Source organism: Carassius auratus, unplaced genomic scaffold (genome assembly GCF_003368295.1).
Source record: "Carassius auratus strain Wakin unplaced genomic scaffold, ASM336829v1 scaf_tig00008169, whole genome shotgun sequence".
Taxonomy (NCBI): Eukaryota; Metazoa; Chordata; class Actinopteri; order Cypriniformes; family Cyprinidae; genus Carassius; species Carassius auratus.
In genome coordinates, this window is record NW_020523913.1 from 21,669 (window position 1) to 43,827 (window position 22,159).

General features: G+C 37.7%; 2 pseudogenes; both read right to left on the reverse strand.

The window, feature by feature from the left end:
• The window catches only part of LOC113071807 (cadherin EGF LAG seven-pass G-type receptor 1-like), a 40,048-nt pseudogene extending 21,421 nt beyond the window's left edge, over positions 1 to 18,627 (reverse strand).
• A 2,030-nt stretch (positions 18,628 to 20,657) lies between these two features.
• Positions 20,658 to 21,642, reverse strand: LOC113071808 (E3 ubiquitin-protein ligase Hakai-like; annotated as a pseudogene).
• Positions 21,643 to 22,159: the final 517 nt, after the last annotated feature.

Below are 22,159 nucleotides of genomic sequence, written 5' to 3' on the forward strand. Positions count from 1 at the left end.
AAAATTCACGGTTCGGTTCGATACGATACACTGATGTCACGGTTCGGTTCGGTTCGGTTCGATACGTTTTAGATACAGCAAAATGTAAAAACATCTCAACTTTTCAGAATGCCGCAAGCGCACCGCGGGCCATGTGACAAGAACCAACCAATCAGCTTCATCCTTTCCCGTAACAACGTTGAGAGCTCAGCCAAGATGAAGGATCAGCTGATCATAGTTGTATATGGATTGCAATTTTGAAATAAATTTAGTAGCAGAGCTACTGCAAGCGATTTTTAGAGCTGCAAATCCATTTATCCTTCGCTGAAATTTCCGCGTCTCATGGAGAGAGCACGTCATTGTTGCTTAGCAAAGACAGACGCCTCATGAGCGCTTCTGCCCAAGCGCTTTGGAAAGGAGGAGAAAGACGCGCTTAGCGTTTTCCATGCGTTTTTAGGCACGATATGTGAACGGCCCCTAAGGCGCTCGCTCACTCAGCACGCGCTGAAGGCTCGTTGCAAAATGTCGAATGCATTTAACAGACCAGAAATATAAGATCCTAAAATAACCAACAGGTCTGGTGTTTGGGTTGGATTCCCTGTAAGCTATAGTGTCTAAATGCTGCAGGGATAGTTTGCTGCGTGCATGTTTCTCCTTTTTTTCGTCTTTTCCCAGATAGTACTGACGCATATATCCCAGATATTCCCGCTGGTTTTTTTTTTGTTGTTTTTTTTTATTCCCGCTGGTGTACCCTGTCATGTTGCAGATGCGACATACCGTTGTTTTTTTATCCACCACTCTCTTGCCATCACCATTATAGCTTAAAGGGAATCCAAAGTGCACCCAAACACCAGACCTGTTGGTTATTGGAGGATCTTCTCATTTCTAGTCTGTTAAACGCATTGGCTATTTTGCAACGAGCCTTCAGCGCGTACTGAGTGAGCGAGCGCCTGCTGAGTAGCCTAACATAAACATATAAGATGGTGTTTTTTTCTTCTTCGGGAGTGTCAGGGGCGTTGCCTGTTACGTTGTTTGGGTTATAGGGCTACCTTGTTGAACGCATATCATTATATTTCTTTCTCTCTCTTTTTTTTTTTTTTTCAAATATAATTAATTACTCCAACGAACCGTTCGGTATACATAATGCGTACCGCGTACCGAACCGAAAGCGTCGTACCGAACGGTTCAATACGAATACGCGTATCGTTACACCCCTAATATCTATATCTATATCTATCTATCTATCTATCTATCTATCTATCTATCTATCTATATATATATATATATATATATATATATATATATATATATATATATATATATATATATACATAATGTTTATTGACACACTGTGATTTTGTTCGACAATACATTTTTAAATTTTAGTAGCTTACTGTGAGTATTTCATTTGATTCACTAAATTTAACTTCCTAAAATAAACAGGATACAAAAATTAACCTCTGGAGGGGCAAAGTTTGTATATCTTAGATCATATACCCATTTATAACTGTTTAATTTCACTCTCCACAGCCAATTTTTACTTATATTTGTCACTGTGTTAACAAGTGTTATTTTGGAACCTGTGTGTGTGTATCTAGATGTGTGTGGTTTGCTTTCACCTGAGATGGACATATCCGCACAGGACACAGAAACATGCCGATAACAGTCTCCCCCAAAATCCATCACCATGCTGACAAATGCAGTCGCCTCAGAACAAACATCTGAGGTTTGCTTGGAGGACTTTACCTTGTTGCACTTGTAATCCTGTATCTCTGATTCCTGGCCAACTCGGTGTGCGCACCATTGTGTCCCTGCCATTATCTTGACAAGATCTGGGCCCAGAGGAACTATGTCGACTGGGACACACAAAAGAGCTTCCAAAGAGGTAATGATCCAAATGTCGGTCAGATAATCCCTCATTTCGGAGGAATTACAGGGATACATTACTCTGTAATGAGAGAAACCCATGAGCCACTGTCAACACCTCTAGTTATGACCACATACTACCTGAGGGCTTGAAAGGGCAGAGGTCACTCTTTACTGTAGTCCAGAAACCTGAGCTGACAAACAGACAGAAGCTGTCAAAGTGAATGATCCAGTGCGGGAACTCTGAACCTTGGGACTGAGAGTCTGGATGCCATTCCTCCTGTCAAACTTACACAGGATAATTCCTTCCCCCAAGAGCGGATCTCCATTCAAAGTATGACAGAAGCAAAACTAATGATGCTCTCACGAGTCTGAGCCACTTAGAAGGGGACAATTTGCAACCAATTTGCAATCAACCTTCCATACAAAACACACAAAAAAAAGGTTGTGTTTTTGTGCCGTTTGCTGTGGCATACATCACTGTTAGCTCACTATTGCTTGGAATTAGGTAAGGGATGTGTAGAAACCACTATCCGTCAGCAACTTTTTTGACATAACACCTCAAATCACTCCATTTTAGAAGTGTGGATTATAGATATAGATGGATGGATAGATACTGACCTGTAAAATCTTGTGGGCACTCACAGGTGTATCCCCCCTCTCGACTGCGGCACTTCCCGTTGTTCTGACACGGGCCTGAGTAACAAAGGTCCACCTCTGTCTCACAGTAGTCTCCAGTGAAACCGTCAGGACATCGACAGCGTAACCCGTTCACGGGGTGTATGGGCCTGAAGAGAACTGTGTTGGACGCCACGAAGGGAGCCGTACTGTCAAACTTCAGAACAGCTACACACTTCATGTAGTTCTCACAGGGCTCCCGCAAACAGATATTATCATCAAACGGCAGGACGCGCTGAGTCGAGATCAACGTCAACAACGTACGGTTCAGATACAGCTGCTCCTGCAGCTCCTCTGACGGGAAATAAGTTCCCCTAGTGGCACCCGGGAGCAGGGCTGAGAAAGTGACGTTGAGAATGCTGCCGCTAACGTCTGTGTCATTCTGGACGTTGAAGACGAAGACACCGTCAGGACTGGTGGACAAGACTGCGGCTACGCCTTCAGTAAAGAGAGACAGCAGAGGGGAGAGGAAACGCTCTTGAGACATGTTCTCCAGACGAACAGTGATGCTGTTCATCAACATATCGTCCGTTATGATGGTCACTCGTAAGGTGCAGAGGGCCGAGACCTGGTGGAGTCCATCTGTGAAGACACAAAGGCACATTGAGGGACTCGGTTAATGTTTAAACTGAACTGAATGGCATGGCAAGGGCTGGCAGGTGCTAAGTTTACATTCTTGTGAGCGAGATGAGCTTTGAGAACATGCTGGAACATGGAGCTTAATTCTGTGATTGTTCACCAAGCATTTCGACCTTTACAGTTTTATAATCTTTGTTTTTTTTTTCTCTCAAACTGTTTGAACAGCAATACAACCAGCTTCCTGTAAAGCAATACATCAACCGTGAACACAAAAAGAAAAATATGTTTGAAAAGTTTGGTATGGAGAGGTCCTGAATATCTGTTGTCATAATTTTTAAACAAAGAAAATATGAATATATTATCCATATACCTATCTGATTTTAAGAATATATTTTAATACATCTGATACTATAAAAATACAGCAAAAATAGTTTTTACAATCAACATTATTATTATATAAATATTTTTAATATTCCTGAAATATATAGCAAAAAGAAAAGTGTATTACTACTACTACGAATAATAATATACAATTATGATGATGAATAAATAAAATGTTTATTCATTTATTTATTATTATGATTTTTTTATATATGCGACCAAATTTAACCTAAAATATTTATAAATAAAAAAATAAAAAAAATCATTATTAAATATTATTATTATTATTATTATTATTATTAATAGCAATGAAGCTACAAACAAACAAACAAACAAATAAACAGATAAAATCAAATAAATAAACACTGTTGTTATTATTATAACACTGTCACGGTTCATGAGGGCGGAACAAAGAGACACTGGAGAATACTTTAACTGGAATTTAATTCAACAAACCAAGGGATATAAACTCAAGAACTGAGATGTGACTTATAACAGCGGACGGGAAACAAGGAGCAGAACACACAAATACACAGACACCAATGGGACACACCTGGGAGCAAATTAACTAATTAATCAAACGGAGCTGGAAACGAATGAACACAATGATGACCGGAACAGGAAAGACCAAATAAGGACAACTTAAGTCGACAAATAACTACTATTATTCATTTATTTTGTTAGTTAGTTAGTGGTGGGCCCATTGGAAATGTTGGCTGAGCAAAATAAATAAATAAAGTAAAATACACCTTTAATTTCATACACATTCATTCCAAATTTATCATTACCAAATGATTAAGAGCGAAAGCATCTAAGTCTGGCCACTGTGTCACATTTGCTCTGTCCTTTAGTTCGACAGGTATTGTTCACGGTCCAGTGTATTCTCTTGTAGCAATTGTGGGTTCCTAGTGTAAAGGGCCCCTCTGTCATGTGAATGGAGAGAGCTATAATTGCAGGACAATGAGGACATGTTTCCACTCTGTTACACTGTCCTTTCACATACTGTCAGCTAAGCCAGACACGCAGTTGCAGACACAACAAGGAGTTTCTCTTTTGTATGCACACACATTTGCACATGCACACAAAATGCCATGCATTCACATTCAATTAAATGTGTTGCACTTTGTGATGCACTTTGTTTGCAGTGAAACTTGGTGCATTAAACAATTCAGTTTAACACATATTACCCTTCTTATTCTCATTAAAACGTATAATTGAGGAGATAAAATACTTTTTTTTTTAAATATATAACAACTGCACAATATTACTGATCCCAAAACATGACATTGTTTTTTAGTGTAGGTTATTATAAATATTTTAACACCTTATTCAATTAATTAACCATATATCATGCAATTTATTACATTCATTTTTGTATTCGATTCACCGTCTAATAATGATTTCCTAAACTTTCTGCTTTATTAAAAATGGAATTTTAATCACACTTTTCCCACAAGTACACATTTTCTGCAAGGGAAACGGTCTAGTAACAGGCCTCATCCTGTTCCATTGTGTTCATAATACTCAATAATCCCATAAACTACTAAACTATGTATCTTTTAAATATGCTGAATAAACTTGCTAAATCATGCCAGAAATCTGATCCTTACACGGAGAAGAAGAGCGTAATGTATAGGTTAAGTGCTTTCTTGCTTTTTGTCTTTCCTTTAATGAGGTCTGCAAATGCATTAAGCCTCTCTCTCACTGTTCATTCTCTTCCCAGTAAGTGCTTCTAAAGCATAACAAACACTCTGGCATGTAAGAAAATATTACAGAGACGCTTTGCAATAAAGTACTGATGAAAACTGATCCAAATACATCTGAAGAAAGCACCACCGCTGTAAATTCCATTCATTTTTTACCAGACATATTAAATAGTAATTTTCACTACCAAAATTTGATTCATGAAAATGTCCTTTAAATCAAACAATAAAATGGCATAGACATGAACTACGCAAAACTGTTAACTGCCAAGCCTAGTTTTTCCCACCAGAAAAAGTGTTAGACAAACAGATCATTCTCAAAGTTGTCCCACACATAATAAATCGGCCTACAGGTGTGAGCTTGGATCGCTGCCAGGAAACAGTTTGTACAAAAGAATGATAAGACTCCAAGATCAGTCTATATGAGCAAACAGGAATCGCTGTGTTAGTATGAATATTATACACATGTGTGGGTGGTCCAGAGGAGAAACTTTTCCAAAGGATTCCAGAGTTTGCTGAAATAGAAAACAAAGCAAAACATTGAACGTTTAAATGGAAAAGCGGCCTAGATAGCACTGCGCCACAGGAAGCTCAGCTTCATCGAGTCCCTCAAAACTGATGGCAGAGATTATGACACCAGCAAAGTAAACTAGGTTGAAACGTTCACAGTTTCACTTGCCATCAGACTCCTTTGCAGGACCACTGAGCTGTGACAGTGTTTACAGCATCTGCAAAGAGCAAGTGTCATTCAGTTTTCTTTTCAAACAATCTGGAAACGAAGGCAAACACACAGGGCATCTCTTCTGGACGCTGTTTTCTGAGGGAAGAAGACAAACAGTCTGTGCAAAGATAAATGTTCAGTGTACGAGCTGGCCTACAAACCAACACACAGCGGGGAATTTAGAGGTTATCATCTAAGTGTTAAACTGTTCTTTAGATAATGCCAATGTGGTAACCATGTAGATAGCCTCTTTTAACTGCACAAAATCGTCAGATTGTATCATATCAATTTACTGAGATTTTCATGAAAACAAGTTGCCTTTTTACAGCAAGAGTGATGTGTCAAAGCAACAGTCCTTCATACCAAAGATAATTTTTAAAGATATTATATATATATATATATATATATATATATATATATATATATATATATATATATACATATATAATACATACATATATATATATATATATATATATATATATATATATATATATATATATATATTTGTTTTAATTCTAGCATATTTTAATATACAACAATAATTTTTTTTTATTTTAATTGATGAAATGTGAGCAGCATTGAAGATGTTTTTGATGTTGTTGTTGTTTCTTAGCAAATAACAATCAGTGTTGGGTTTCATGCATTACTAAGTAATTAGTAACTCTAATTTAATTACTTTTCCCTCTTCTAAAGTATTTTCATTAAATACTGTATAAACTATACAACAATTCTTTATTAAAAACAATAGTGGATTTAACATAAAAATTTTACATTAAATGTTAAAATGTATGTTTTTAATGTTACTTTCTCCCTTTAAATACTTTGGTCAGTTCAAGAATAATTTAGCATCGCATCTAATAATAAAGGTTTTTGTGTACATAATATATGTGTGTGTACTGTGTATACTTATCATGTATATATAAATACACACACACACACATGCATGTATATAAAGAAAACATGTATATATACATATATATATATATATATATATATATATATATATGACATGTATAATACAAATGTGTCTTTTTGTTTTTATCTCATTCTTATGACTTTACATGTCATTAAATTCTCCTCATAATTATGATTTACATTTTTTTTTTTGATTGACTGTTTTTAGGCTAAGTCATTTTAAAATGTTTGTCATAATTACGTGTCTCAGTTTCTACTTTTTGTATTAATGACAACTTTTTATTACAATTTATATATATTTATAAAACATAAATATTTTCAAAATACATATTCTGTATGTGTGTGCCTTTATATATACATAATAAATATACAGTACACACAAATATATTATATAATCAAAAAGTTTTATTTTGGAAGTGATTAATCAGCACTAATTTTATAATAATATTTGAAGGAATTAAAAGAGAAGTTTCATGTCTATCCTTGGTCAAAGCTGATATAGGATTTAGAGAGAATAAGTAATAGAGAGAGATAGTGAGAGTAATTAGTACAACAATCTAATTACACTGTTGAAGATTTCATTAGTAGGCACAAGCAGTAATTAATGAATTTTAGAGTAACTTTCCCAACACTGACAACAATTCAGATTTAATAAAATAGACTTAAAATATACAGACTTCTTTTAGAAATGATTTTATGGACAACACCAATGAGAACGTTTTACCAAGCCTCTTCTTTTGTGTTTCACGGAATAAAGAAAGCCACATGGGTTTGGATCAGCATGAGGGTGCTTAAATAATGACAGAATTGTCATTTATGGATGATCTATCTAATGCTTTAAATATGGAGTATCATGGGGTGAAAACACAAAGCCCAGAATACAAACACACCAGACTTATTTTTCTCTTTTGATTCATCTGTCCTCAAACACTCCTCGAGAAGCATGTGGGAACATATACTTGGACAGCTGATTGGCAGTTGGCTGGTGCACAGTAGCAGAGACTCACAAAAACCCCCTGCCACAGCATCAGATAGCCAACGCCAAGACACATGTCCTGCTCGACAAGCAGAGGCCACAGAAACATCACGGCTGATGGCTGACCTAAATATGTGCACAGCTGAGAGAGACAAGGCATTGTGGGCAGGGATGTGCCCCACTGAACATTCGGCAAGTTTTTGAGAGGATTCAAATACCATTTATATCTCATAAGATACTAAATCATAATTATGAGATAAAAGACAATATTATGACATACTAAGTATGAATTATAATAAAGTTGACATTTATACAAAAAGTAGAAACTGAGAATCGTAATTATGACAAAAAATTTATAAAAACAGTCTAAAAACAGTCAAAACTGTAAATCATAATTTTGAGGTAAATTTAATGACATGTTAAGTAATAAGAATGAGATAAAAAGACACATCTCTTATATTAATTTTTTAAAAATATGTCATAATTAATAAAAAAGTCTAAATTGAGATATTTTTTTCATAATTATTAAATAAAAAAGTCTGTGATACTTTGTCATAATGAGATTCACATTTTGACAAAAAGTTGATAGACCAAGTCAGAGTTATAATATAAAAGTTTAAATTATGATATATAAAAAAGTTCAAATTGATAAAAAAGTATGATATAAAAAGTTAAAATGAGATATTTAGACATAATAATTATGAGATTAAAATTATGACATACAGATTATGATTACATATTATGAATTCTAATATAAAAGTTTAAATTGTTATATAAAATGTCTAAATTGGGATAAAGTCAAAATCAGATATCAAATTAGAATTCTATAAAAAGTTACAAATATTTTATGAAAAGTTTCAAGTATGAGCTAAAATCATACTGGTGAGATAAAAGTGTTTTTAAAAAGAATTATAATTTTAATGTTGAAATTGAGATAAAGTCATAATCAGAAAAAAAAGTAAAAATTCTGACATAAAAAATAAATAAAAATAAAAACTATTTCTAAGTCATAATTCTGAGGCAAAAATCTCTAAAAACCTTTGATAATTAATATGGTGCAAATATACTGTGCATCCTTATTGTAAATACAATGTTTGTTAATTTCTTAAAGACGCCACATTAAAATTCTGTTGCTGAATAGTTTCAATTGTTTGTTTGTTTGTTTCTTGCTTTTTTCACACATCTATCCTCAATTCAAGTCCTACATTCCTTCTTAAGGCCTATTAAAAGCTTTCGCCCTGGCATGGCTTGTGTGGAATGTGGTGGGTTGCACTCTGAGAAGTTAATGAGCAAAGCTTCTTTCCACAGAGTGCATGGACTAAGTGCCTGATAATAGGACCACACCTCAGCCGGCCTCCCTCATGAATCTGTTGTGATTCTTGTTAACATCACCGGTGGCAGGTCTGCTTTGATCCCTCCTAAGCACATACATTAAACAGAGGGGAGCGCAGTGAAATGCATCCCAGCAAGGTGTGGATTTTAGGGGCAGCACTGTTAATGTTGCCCAAGGCCAAGAAACATGTGAAGGTGCTTCTTCTCAGTTATGCCATAGTATCTACTAAAGGTCTTCAAGGTTTGAAGCACTTATATAAAATATTAATATATTATAGACTTTAAAAGCCTTTATTTAAAAATGCAGTAAAATGCAGATGCCGCCAAATAACCTGGAAGTTTCCGCCTTCATTACTCTGCATTAGATGAGGTCTTTCAAAACGAGATTGCTTGAGTTTGGCTTAAAATCAAAACTTAAAGGAATAGTTTACCTAAAATATAAGTTGTTATCATTTAGTTATATATATATAAACGTTTGGGGCCAGTGAGATGTTTTAATGTTTTTGAAAGAAGTCTGTAATGGTCATGTGGCTGCATTCATTTTATCAAAATGCAATAAAAATAATATTAATATTTTTGTAGAAACTTTTTTTTTCAGGATTCTTTGAAAACTCAAAAGATCAGCATTTATTTTGAAATAGATTTTTTTTTTTAGTCTTTACTGTCACTTTTAATCAGTTTAATGTATACTTGCTAAAAAAAAGTATCAATTTATACAGTATAAATATATATATATATATATATATATATATATATATATATATATATATATATATATATATATATATAAACTTTTAAATATAAGTCATATAAAATGCCTTTCAAACTTTTTGGAACTTGACAGCCAGACACTTGACACTGCATGCTTTCTTTGTGTGTAAAAGAACAGTGTGAACATTCTGCTGAACTTCTCCTTTTGTACTCCTCAATAGAAATAAAAGAAAAGAAAAGTCCTACAGGTTTGGAACAAAATGAGCATGAGCAAATGCTATTTTATTTTTGGGTCAGCAGCTTTGAAACACATGGATTGGCTGGGCTGTAATAATTGTATAATATTCTTAAGACGGAATAAAGAATTGGCCTCAATTGCATCATCATATCAATTCATTGTTAAGGAAGGAATTCAGTAGCAAAGCTTAAGCGCCCAGTTTGCCCTTTGTACTCATGCTGTCCAATGAAAAACCTCCATACACCATTCCTGACTCTTTGTTAAATAGTCTTTGTGTCCAATAGCAACTGGTTGCATCTAGAAAATAAGAACAGATACTGCTAAGCTCTATTTATGAGTAACTCAACTGCAGTTATAACCACACGTTCTTTTGAAATAAAAATCTGCTTCAAGCAAGAGATGTGATCGAGAATGCTGTTTTACTGTCACGCAGGAACACCAGTCACACAACACACTGTGCATGAGTGACAAGTTTTGCAGTAGTTGTTCTGATCCACGTCTGATCTCTGCTCTTTCACCAAACAGACACCAAGTGAGTGCAAAAAAACTTCTTCTTTCAGCAGTGTCCTTCCTTTAAGGTCTTGACACACAAACAGCTTTGTCGTCAATGTAGAGCCCTGCTCAAATATAGACATTAGCCCAGCCCGAGCCCAGCTTTTCCCCCCCTTATCCCAAAAAAGCTTATACTAATGTTTCAGCTATTAAAATAGTGATTATATTTTGTTTAGCTTTTTTTATTAAGTTCAAGCATAAAACAATGTTTAACCATTAAACCTATATAAATGCACGCTTTGTAGGACACTTGCATTTTTTTCAGAGGGTACACTGTCATTTTTGCTCATAAAGGTAAGAGTAATAGATCATCATTTGGAACTGTAAAGGGTCTTCTTTTATTTGTGTGCACTCACAATATCAAAAAAACATTGTGCTTTTATAAAATAAAGAAAACAAAGATTATGTGCTTTCCGCCATCTCGTCTTGAACAGGAGCGCTTCATAAAAATAAACCGAAACTCAGTGAATACATACATGCATCCTTGCAACACCGACTCAGAAAAAAATAGTTTATTAGTAAATAAGTCAAATATTTCCTTACTGACACATTTATGGTAATTACTTTGGCTGGGACTTTGTTGGAAGCTTAAGCCTATTGAGTGCATTTGAACGCATGCTGCTGCGGGACACTAAACACCATAGAGCTGCTCTTGACAGTCGCATTAACATGGTCTCATGTCGTTTCCACCAGCATGCCAATTTTTATTTCATCACTAACTGATGGATGTCTAAAATATATAAATAGGTAAAAGCTTAAAAAGAGACCCAAGGCCCGGCCCGGCCCGGCCTGCGTCTGAACTATGACACGAAAATTTGCCTGAAGCCCGGCCCTTAGGGCTTAAAAAAGTCGGGGCCAGTCAGGCCCGGGCTGAAATGCATGGCTCTACTTCACTGACAGAAATCTGCATGTGGACAATGCTTCCCTCCTCCTCGAATTTAAGAAGCACCCCACATTTCACCCCCTACCCTGCTACACACCCCACTTCACAAAAGGGGCCCGTGCTTCAACCCCCAGCTTGGTGCAAAATGCTTAAGAGCTCCACAATGCTCCCCCCTTCTCCATGGCAACAACAACAGAGAGCCAGAGCTTTTCAAAACTCTTTTTCCCAGACTTCCTTCAGTAGACGTCCATGAGGAGACCCAATAGAATGCTTCGGTTCCATTACCAGAGGATTTAGAAGGTGGCCAGCTTGCTTAACGCAAGTTAGCCAGTTGAAAGGAACAGCATATGTTGTGATTTGGTTGCTGGTCCCCACTAGACTTCTTAACCACCTTAACCTGCAAAATTTTCTTGGACTTTCTGGTCTAGCAATCTCCAAAACAGGCACCAAACCAGCAAGAAAATTAATGCTGGTCTATGTCAGCATTAAAAGTGACCTGATAGCTTTATCTCTGCTTTTCTCTGAAAGGCTCACAGATGCTCTGCATGGTTTAGATGCTTTGAAACACTGATATGAGATAAAGATTCCATACATGATGATTTAGAACGTGCCGCAATAAGGATAAAGACATATGCGCTGCCATTAACTGGAGAAATGTGTGCTCACACGCTTTGCATCAGCTGCAGCATGAGATTTCACTTAGACGAAGAGGGGATGGATGAAATACATCAAAGGTTCAAAAGATAAAGATGAAAAGATCAAAGATTATGAGAGGTGCCCTACCTTTAAAATAAAACTGTAGATCAAAAGTACGGCTGAAGAATTAACCACAGATGGTCTCTTCCTGGCAGCTCAGTCTCTCAAATTAGATATCGAATTATCACTCAAAATCCAGAAGCGCTCTAGATAAGGCTGAAGAAGTTATCTTCAAACTATTATGAATGGAATGCACCCCAGGGATTCAGTCAAGTTTACTGAGTGAACGTAAAAGATCCAAAAAATCTAGCACTAGAGAGGAGGCTTTATGCTGGAAAAAAAGAAGAACCACTGAGTGAACATGAATATAGATGTTGCTTCATATACTTAAGTGTAATACTTTTTAAAAATATTTGTAAAAAACTTACAGTGTGCTTACATAAAACCGCATTTATATTAATGCAGTGGAAATTGTATGGACTGAATGGTATGTCCTTGGATATGTCAACTAAGCTTAATGCATCATGTGTGTCAAACATTTCTTTTTCAGTATTACAAAAAACTGAATGGCATTAGTTGGCTAAAACTTTAAAAACTTTTTGAAACTCTGGGAGCTTAACTTGACTTGACTTAACATGACAATGTTTAATTTAATAAAGTATCGACTAATTTCAGTTCAACCTTAAATTTCATGACGAACTGACAAATGGCCAGATTGGAATTGTGGAGGGAAATTATCTTTCTTTACAAATACTGTAAAAAAAAAAAACACCTCTATGAAAACTCTATTACTATTACTATTTGAATTTTATTTCTAATAAAACATATGTAATTGAATTTATCTAATATATACTATATATACTAATATATACTAATATATATATATATATATATATATATATATATATATATATATAAATAATATTTATATTAAATATATATTTATTCAATGTAAATGATCTTTGATAATGTATACGCAAAAAAGAAAAAGGTATGCATATATATGCCTTAGTAAAAAAGTTATACATTTAAAATATATTTCATAGTAAGTATAGTTCAAATCTATTAACATATTTCCTTATATATTCACATTTATTAATATTAAGCCTAAAATGTGTTGTATTGATGACGATTTAAATGCAAAAATATTTAAAGTGTACCTAAAGTACTGTATACTTGCAATAGCTCCACTTTAGCACAATTTAAAGGAATAGTTCAACCAAAAATAATTACTAATTACTCACCCTCATGTTGCTCCAAACCCAAATACATTTAAGAATATTTTTTTTTCACTGTGGTATATATAGAAATTGTATTAATCGTAAACTGCTCTTAAAAAAAAGCTTGTGTTCTCTTTCAATTGTCACTGTGTACTATGAAGTTATTTGTCTGCCTACTAAGCAGTGACACATGGCATTTGTGAGAATCAAATTAAATCACAGTGTGTCACTGGAACCACATGATAAAGGGGCATCTTTGCTATCTGGCTGATCCTGATCCTCTGTAAGCTGTGACAACCATTAAACAAAAGCAATCAAAACAACACAAAACAAACTCTAGTTGTACCCAGCCTACGCAGGAGTTTTAAAAACGCTTCAATTAATCCCCTGCATTTTCTTGTCAAATGTGACATCTTATACAAGATATACAAGTTTTATCACTGTGTATCTATGAAAAGCTATCACTCCATGGAAATCGGCTCTAATTCTGAGATCACGTGATATCTTGTTGTGACATGTAACAGGGTTTTCAACTTATGGATGGATTTCAGTTATTTTAGTTTTTCTTTTTCATTTTTTACTTAAATTAACTAGGGGACATGTTATAGCCTGGGAATGCCAAATGTGAATCTTGAAATCATAAGTCAAGTCGAAGACTCCTTTGACACATGATCAGTCACTGTCTAATAGGCAGGACAGTCTGCAAGCATTGGCTCCTGGGAAACCGTACATGAAACGAGCAACCTGCCAGCTAAGAATGACATTTGATTTCTCCGAGTTTGAAAGGGAGAAGGGCTGACTAACTTTTATTCATGTTTGTGCATGATAGTTGTTATGTTCTAGGACGTATGGATCTGAGGAATGTGGGGGAAGATCAGCAACAGTTAATATGAAAATGGTTGGAGAGAAGCTATTTAGACAAAATTACATCTTACAATCAAACCACAGACACTACACTGGGGTAAGAGACGATGAAAGAGTTTAAAAAGTCCAATAGTTTAAAAAGTCACATCAGTCATTGTGAGATATAAAGTCAAATAGGTAGATATAAAGCACATTGGTATACATCATTCATCAAGGTCACATTATGTAATAAAAGTCACAATTGGAAGAAATAAAAGTGTTATTATGAGGTATTGTGGCAATTACTTTTTTGAGGGGTAAATGGGCTTTAAAAACATCTCATATTCACTGAATTATATTGCAGACAAAGAATATATAAATTGATGGCAACTTCAGAATTGCTGCAAATAAATAAGCTTAAGCTTGATCATTTTTGCCATGGATATGCTAACTAGAGATTAGCAACAAATACTGCTGGTGCAGTAAAGATATAAAAATTATTTAGGGATTCAGGGACTGAGAACCCGTCTGAAGAGAAGAGCATACAAGACAGCACACGAGGAAGCAGATCACTATCAGTAAGAGCATCAAAGAAAACCAATTAACACAGCGTGAAAAGAATAAAGCTAGCATAAATCCACTTCTACTATAGCAAAGGCAACCCACAAAGCAGATTTTGGAAATCACTCAACTACTGCACACAACCTTTGGCCAAATAATGGACTGCTTTTTAAAAGAGAAACTGTGGCCAAATAATGTGGTATCATGTGAGTCTCACCTGAAACCGTCACCCTCATAGTAGCCTCAAGCGGCCTGTTGTTATCCAAGTCCTTGCTCAGCTTTAGCTCCCCAGTGTCTTGATTGAGAATCAGAAGGTTGAGATCATTTCCCTCAACAAATGTGTAGAGGAGCTTGTCGGACACATCTGGATCACGAGCAGGCACCTTCCCAATAACACCTGTGGGAAAGCTACTGGACTTATTGGTGATGTAGTTGTTGAAAATGATCTCAAAATCTTGTAGAACTGGGACATTGTCGTTGACATCTACTAGGAGGACATGTACAGTGGCCCGGCTGACAAGCGGGGCTGAAGTGGCCTGGACCACTATTACATACTCCATCTTGGTCTCAAAGTCTAGGTCAGTAAGGGCGATTAGATCTCCGCTAAAGATGTCGAGCTGGAAGACTTCTGGAATATTGCCCTCTATAATCTGGTACAGGATCTGGGCATTGGTACCTTCATCTGGGTCTGTGGCACTTACACGGGCAAGAGTGGATCCTACTGCACTGTTTTCCTCCACGTAAAAGTACAATTCGTCCTTCTCAAACACAGGGGCATTGTCATTTATGTCCAGCACGGACACATGAATGTCCACAGCTGCTTTGAGAGGGGGCACTCCTTTGTCCACCGCAAACGCCTTGAGGCTATACAACGCAACGTTTTCCCTGTCCAGTTTGCGGGCCGTTCTGATGATCCAGAGTAAGGCTCGATAAAAAAGTCCCCCTCACCATCATCCCCTCCCTGAAAGGTGTAGCTGAGTCGACCGTTAGATCCAGAGTCTCTGTCTGAAGCGGATACCTGAAGTACACTTGTGTATACCGGTGCATCCTCAAACACTGTTCCCTGGTAGATGTCCCGGGAGAAACTGGGGTGCGTTGTCGTTTGCATCAAAAACAATGATCTCTACATAGGTTGTGTCCGATTTCTGGGGGATGCCATTGTCCCGGGCAATGATGGCTAGTGTGTAGGACGCCTGATCTTCATTTAGTCGATCTCAATCTGAGTTGTGATGGCACCAGTGTCAGGATCAATTTTGAACTGTGGCACATTGTCCTCCATTACATAAGTGATGCGGGCGTTTTCACCAGTGTCTTCATCAGTGGCACTGATGACCATGATGGTGGAGCCTACTGGTCGGTCCTCGCTCACTAAAATTTGGTAGTTGGCACTTTGAAATACTGGTCGATGGGTGTTGGCATCAGTCACATTAATGGAGACTTTGAGCTGTGTCGTGGCGCGTACCATCCGAGGCGGTGATTGTTAAGAGATACTGCCGTTCTTGCTTGTAGTCCAGAGGTAGCGCTAAGTAATAAAGTCCCCTCCACTCTGGCTGGTAATAGCAAACCTATTCCGAGTGTTCCCACTAAGATATTTGGTATGTGACCATGCTGTTTACATCTCTGTCTACAGCAGTGACTGTAAGCACACGGTGCCCACAACTGCATCCTCATTGACTTTTTAGGTTATACGAGTGCTGTGTGAAGGTTGGGACATTGTCGTTTACATCTAGTATAGTGACACTTACACTAGCTGAAGATGACATTGTTAGGAACCCCGCGGTCTCTGGCCTCAACACCAAAATTGTAAAACTCTGTAGTCTCCCTGTCCAGCTCAGCACTAACTGTAATCCATCCAGTGTTTGTTATTGATAATGAATGGAAAACTAGGTGATGTATCGGTCAGCTTGTATTCCAAATGAGCATTGTCACCTGAATTCAGCGTCGATAGCTTGGATGTGTTAACACAGAATAACCTACAGGAACATTTTCTAACACTGAGGCTTGAAAGGTGTGCTGAAAAACATGGGTGCATTATCGTTGACATCTAAAACTTGGATCACAACCATACCTGTGCCATTAATAAGAGGTGGCCGTCCTCCATCTTGAGCTTTCACTCTGAGTGTGTACTCTCTTATCATCTCATAATCTAGGGGGCTGATAACATCAATGACTCCCGTAGGGGAGTGTATGTAAAACTGTCCCTTTATATTCCCATTGATGATGCTGTAATGTACTTTCGCATTATTTCCAGCGTCTTTATCAGTGCCTTCACCACAGCCACTTGAGAGTTCACTGCTTATGTTTTCAGGAACTTGAACTACATATCGCTTCTCGCTGAACTGAGGTAGTTATCATTCTCGTCCTCGATAAAATGTGCACCGTGGCTGTGGCGGTACGTGGCCCGGGCTCTCTGCCCTGGTCATTAGCTTCGACAAGAAAGCCTATACTGGGGTTTTGACTATCTCTGTCTGGTCTGACTCTGGTTTTGACCAACCCATTTCTTGGATCAATTTCAAAGTAAGTGTTCACTTCATTATCATTCACAATCTTATAAATCATATTGGCATTAGAGGGCGCGTCTCCATCTGTAGCCCTAATAGTCATCACCTCAAAGCCAACTTCAACATTTTCTCGAATACTAACCCTATACTCATTCTGTTCAAAAACCGGCGCGTGGTCGTTTGTATCACTGACTGTAATAGTGAGGTACGCGATAGCTGATCTTTTAGGGGTTCCTCTATCATTAGCAGTTACTTTAAATACATGAGTGTCTTTAACTTCCCTGTCTAGGGGCTGTAGAGTAGTTATTCCTCCCGTCTCAGGGTTAATTTGAAATAATTGTTAGAGCGGCTGTCAAAAGAGCTTCCATATCGTATTCGATAACACCGGCGTCTCCGTCATCGGCGTCGAACGCTTTGAGGGTAATGACGCGCGTTTCCCGAGGGCTCGTTCTCTGGCACTGATACCTGGTAGTTTGGGAGCTGAAACTGAGGAGCGGAGTTCACGTTTTCTTTTTAGACGTTTAGCCCAAGGGTCTAATTCCCTGCCAGTGTGTTCTCTGCTTAAATGCAACTTAACATCTACCAAAAAAGAGCGATTTTGTGAGTTAGGCATTAAACAAAGCAAATTTGCCTCGTCTCGCTGCTTATAAGGTAAACAGAGGTTTCGCGCCTGTGAGGGAAAGAACACGCTGCTGGTCTTTCTCTACGCACCTACCGCGAAACATTTGGGAATTCCGCATGGGATACAGGCAAACTTTCGTAAATGTTTATGGGTAAGGAGTCCAGAGAAAAACATGTCTCATACCCAGTCAACAGATACACATAGGCATCTGGATTAAGATTTTTTCTTTTGTATTTGATGAAGCCAGTTCTGACCATGCACGAATGTGTTGAAATGAAGCAGTATGAAGTTTTCCGAAAGCAGTGATTTAATCCGCAAATACAGTGGCACGGGATTTCTCGGTAAACGAGTGCAGTCAACTTTTGCGCGCGCGACTGATAGCAGCCCATCACTTCTCCCGATCCTCCACAAAGTGTCGTAAAGACTTATCGGGTGAGACTTCTGTCGATTCTGTACGTCCATTCGGATCCGATTGATACATTTGCCAGTGTTGCACCAGGCTGGATGGATCCCGATAGATGTAAATCCACACATCCAAACGGTGCGAGTCGAATAAGTAATCCAAAACACATCCATATCACTGGTAATTCCATGGCTCACGCGCATCTCATTCGGAAAATTAGTCCAAACTATCCAGAACGTCTGCAGTCCGCAAAATTCCAACCATTCCTGTAACATGAAAGTGCACATTGGGTCAAGGCATGTTTCTGTGTGTTGAGCAGCAGGGACCGAGAGAGCTGCACTGATAAGTTTTAATGAGTAACACGGCTCTTCTCCCTCCCCTCCCACTGCAATTTGCATGACCTGCTCATGCATGTGATTTTGAAATAGCTATCCAATGAGCTCAACCGAAAAGCTTCATTCTTGGCTATCAAAGAACAATGTTTCAAATTGAAATGTAAAATTAAACATGTTATCAATCCACGTTTTAAACTCGTATTTAAAATATATCTTAATGTAAAGGTTTGTAATGTACCCTATTTCTAAAGACTGACTCAAGAGAAAAAAAGAAAAAAGAAAAAAAAGATTTCGTTTATCCCAAGGAAATAGATTTCATTCTTCTTTCTCACTCCCACAATATAATACAGCATGGAATGGAATTTAGTTTTACATTTACCCACATAAGATAAAAGGGTTTGATATGATAGTAGCAGTGATCTAGTCTTGGGTGAGTACTGTATGCCCCCTTGTGCATATTTCTGTTATTTAGTAACATTCATCCCCTGTACATCTTTTCAATTTGCCTACATAAAGTATTTGCCACACATAAAAATGTATGAATAACACAACATATCAAAACAAAGCAACAAGTATTGTTAAGAGAAATAGCAACAATAGCATACAGTAAGAAAAGACAATAGTGCATTAGCGGAAGATGTCCGTAGTCTAAAATGATGAATCACACTCCCGTGGTTACCCTGCCTAGTCAGTATTGAGAGGAACTTGATGCCAAATGACTTTTAACTGGCTGGTTCCAAAGTGTTTGTGGGAAAATGGCTAAATCAGTAAAATTAGTTCTAAGGAAAATCTTACAATAATTTATTTGATATACCTGTTGCTTTAAGTGTCTAACTTTCTGGAGACATTACTCATCAAATCATGGCTGATAAGAGGGAAGAAAAGTGAAAAATTGCAAAGTGGCCTGGAATACACATTTTTTCTGACCATTAAAAAAATTTAAATACACAAGTCTTACACATGTGATTTTCTCTAAGCATAACTAATAGTATGTGTTCTGACACATAATTCTTTACATACTACTGAATTTGATGAAATTGACATAAGCCTGAAATACACTACACAATTTCTAAATAGACATTATACACTTGCCAACTTGTAGTTGGCTATTAAGAGAAAAAATGTACTTCATACCTAAATAATTGATGATCACATGCTAACAGACTTTCAGATCATTCTGAACACAACAAGCTCGTGCAGAAACACGCGTCTCATTACCAGGAGATGCATGACTAATGAAAACAAAATGTGTTATGAAATCAGCTAAAATAAATGTTCGATATCTTCATGGTTGAAATCAAAGCCTGAAACTAAAAATAAAGATCAGTTTATGCCACCATCATACACAACATGATTTTTCTGTGAAATCTGTCAACTCAAATCTGTGGACTGGTCCGACTTTCGGCAAATAGCATGTAATCATCCAGACTGTAAATGTTATGTAATGTATTCCAGCCTTTATAAACCCAAATTATAATTATTAAAGGGATAGTTCACAAAAAAAAAAATTCTGCATAAAACCCAAATACCCCCAAATATCTTAATGGTTGATATGACATAAGGGTGAGTAAATTACACAATTAAATTTTTCGGAGTGAATGATCCCTTTAACTAGCTTCAATCTTTGTGCCAAGAAGTAGCGAATGTCAAACCAAAAATCTAAAACGGAATTCATGTTTCATTTATTGCAGCTGTTGGACACATTATGTAAATGTTTAAACAAAACTGTTAAATTTCTTCCAACCAAAAAGAGCCTCCCCCACCCACTCAACTATTCATAATTCCATGGAACCTCCCTGATTGAGGGACATTAGTACAAAAATGCCAGCAATGGGAGTCAACATATAGTGAGTTATCAGTGAAGACAAACAGCCCCAGGCAGCTTAGTGTTTGTTTCTGACTAGATATGGGTATCCATCTATGGTCAAACTGTCTGATAGAGCCGACAAAGCCAGAAGGCTACTGGTAATACAGTCTATATCGTGACTGCGGGGTGGTGAGCCCTGGCATCTGTCCCTGTGGTGGTGGCCCCTGCATACGGGGCAGATTGGGCCACGAGAATTGGCCACATCCCTGGCTCATGGCGTTTGGTTGGGTGAATGGTGGCTAAGAGTGCCTTGGTCTGTGGCACTGAAGTTGGGTTGTAGTGGTGCACACTGACGGGGGAATGGGACCAGGTGGAGGGTGATTCATGTAGGGTGGCAACTGGCTGATGATGTGTCCAGGTGGAGGTGGCGTTGACATGGGAGGTGCTTGGTTGTAAACCATGTGAGGTGTAGAGGAGCCCGCGGCGGGTGCTGCATGGGGATGTTGAGAGGGCGGCGGAAGGCCCGTAATGTGGTTGTTGTGAGGAGGGCATGATATGATGTGGGTGGGACACTGGTTGGCTGGCGTAATCGCCAGGGGGTGATGGTGTGGAGGGCGGGACCGGGGAGTCTGTGGGTGTGGCTCACAGGGGAGGGGCCTGAGCTCCCAGATCCATCATGAATGGGCACCGTGATGAGGTTGCTATGCTACGTGTAGTCACTGTGGCGATTCGGAAGTTCTCTGAGGGGAGGACCGTGGGAGGGTCCAGGATCGGAGGGGAGGCTTGGAAGTGGATGGTTGTAGGTATCATGGCCTTGCAGAGGGAGGAATGAGAGGGTGTGTTTTAGACAGTGAGTAGGCGATGGAAACCGGAAGCGTTCTGGTGGGTCGGAGGCCAGAGTCGGGTGTGGCGGATCCAGGCGAGTGGATCTGGTCTTGCTGGCCCTCATGTGGCGATGGTTGATGTGGGCTGCAGGTCTCGCTGTGAGAGGTAGGTGCGTTTGCAGCCTGCACGATGCTGCACATGAAGAGGAGCCGCGCTTGACACTTGCTCGATGCGCTGGACTGGGTCTGAGCAGCTGTAGAGGGACAGACTGAACTTAAGATTAGTACGGGAAGTGGACTTAGATACACACATTACTTATATATTTCATATTATTTTCCATTTGGATCTGGAAATTTACATTAAAAAAAGATTAATTCACCTGCCCTCTAAAAGATTAGAAAAACCCAGGCAAAGTTTTTGGACAGTATCAGCATAAATGTACATAATTTACTGGCATACATATATTATAGTAACTTTTACCTAAGCAATTATCAAGTTCCTCTTTTCTTTTTGATTATAATAGCAGTATATACAGGTCATATCGAGACTGTGATGTCTGATTACTGGAGAAATTGAAGTAGTTTAAATTAATGGACATTTAAGGTTAGTAAACAACAGACTATTTAAACACGCTTGCTATGATGTTTTAATATTTTTTTAAATTCATCAATTTTTTGGCATCCATAAGTATTCCCAGATTTACGCTCAAATGTTTCCTCTTTGTCATAGCTGAAAAGGCTCTGAAGATCACAAATAAATTCATAATTAACAGAAGGAAAAAAAATCGTGTTACAGACAGAACAAAATTTCTGTTTTATTGGTATCTGAC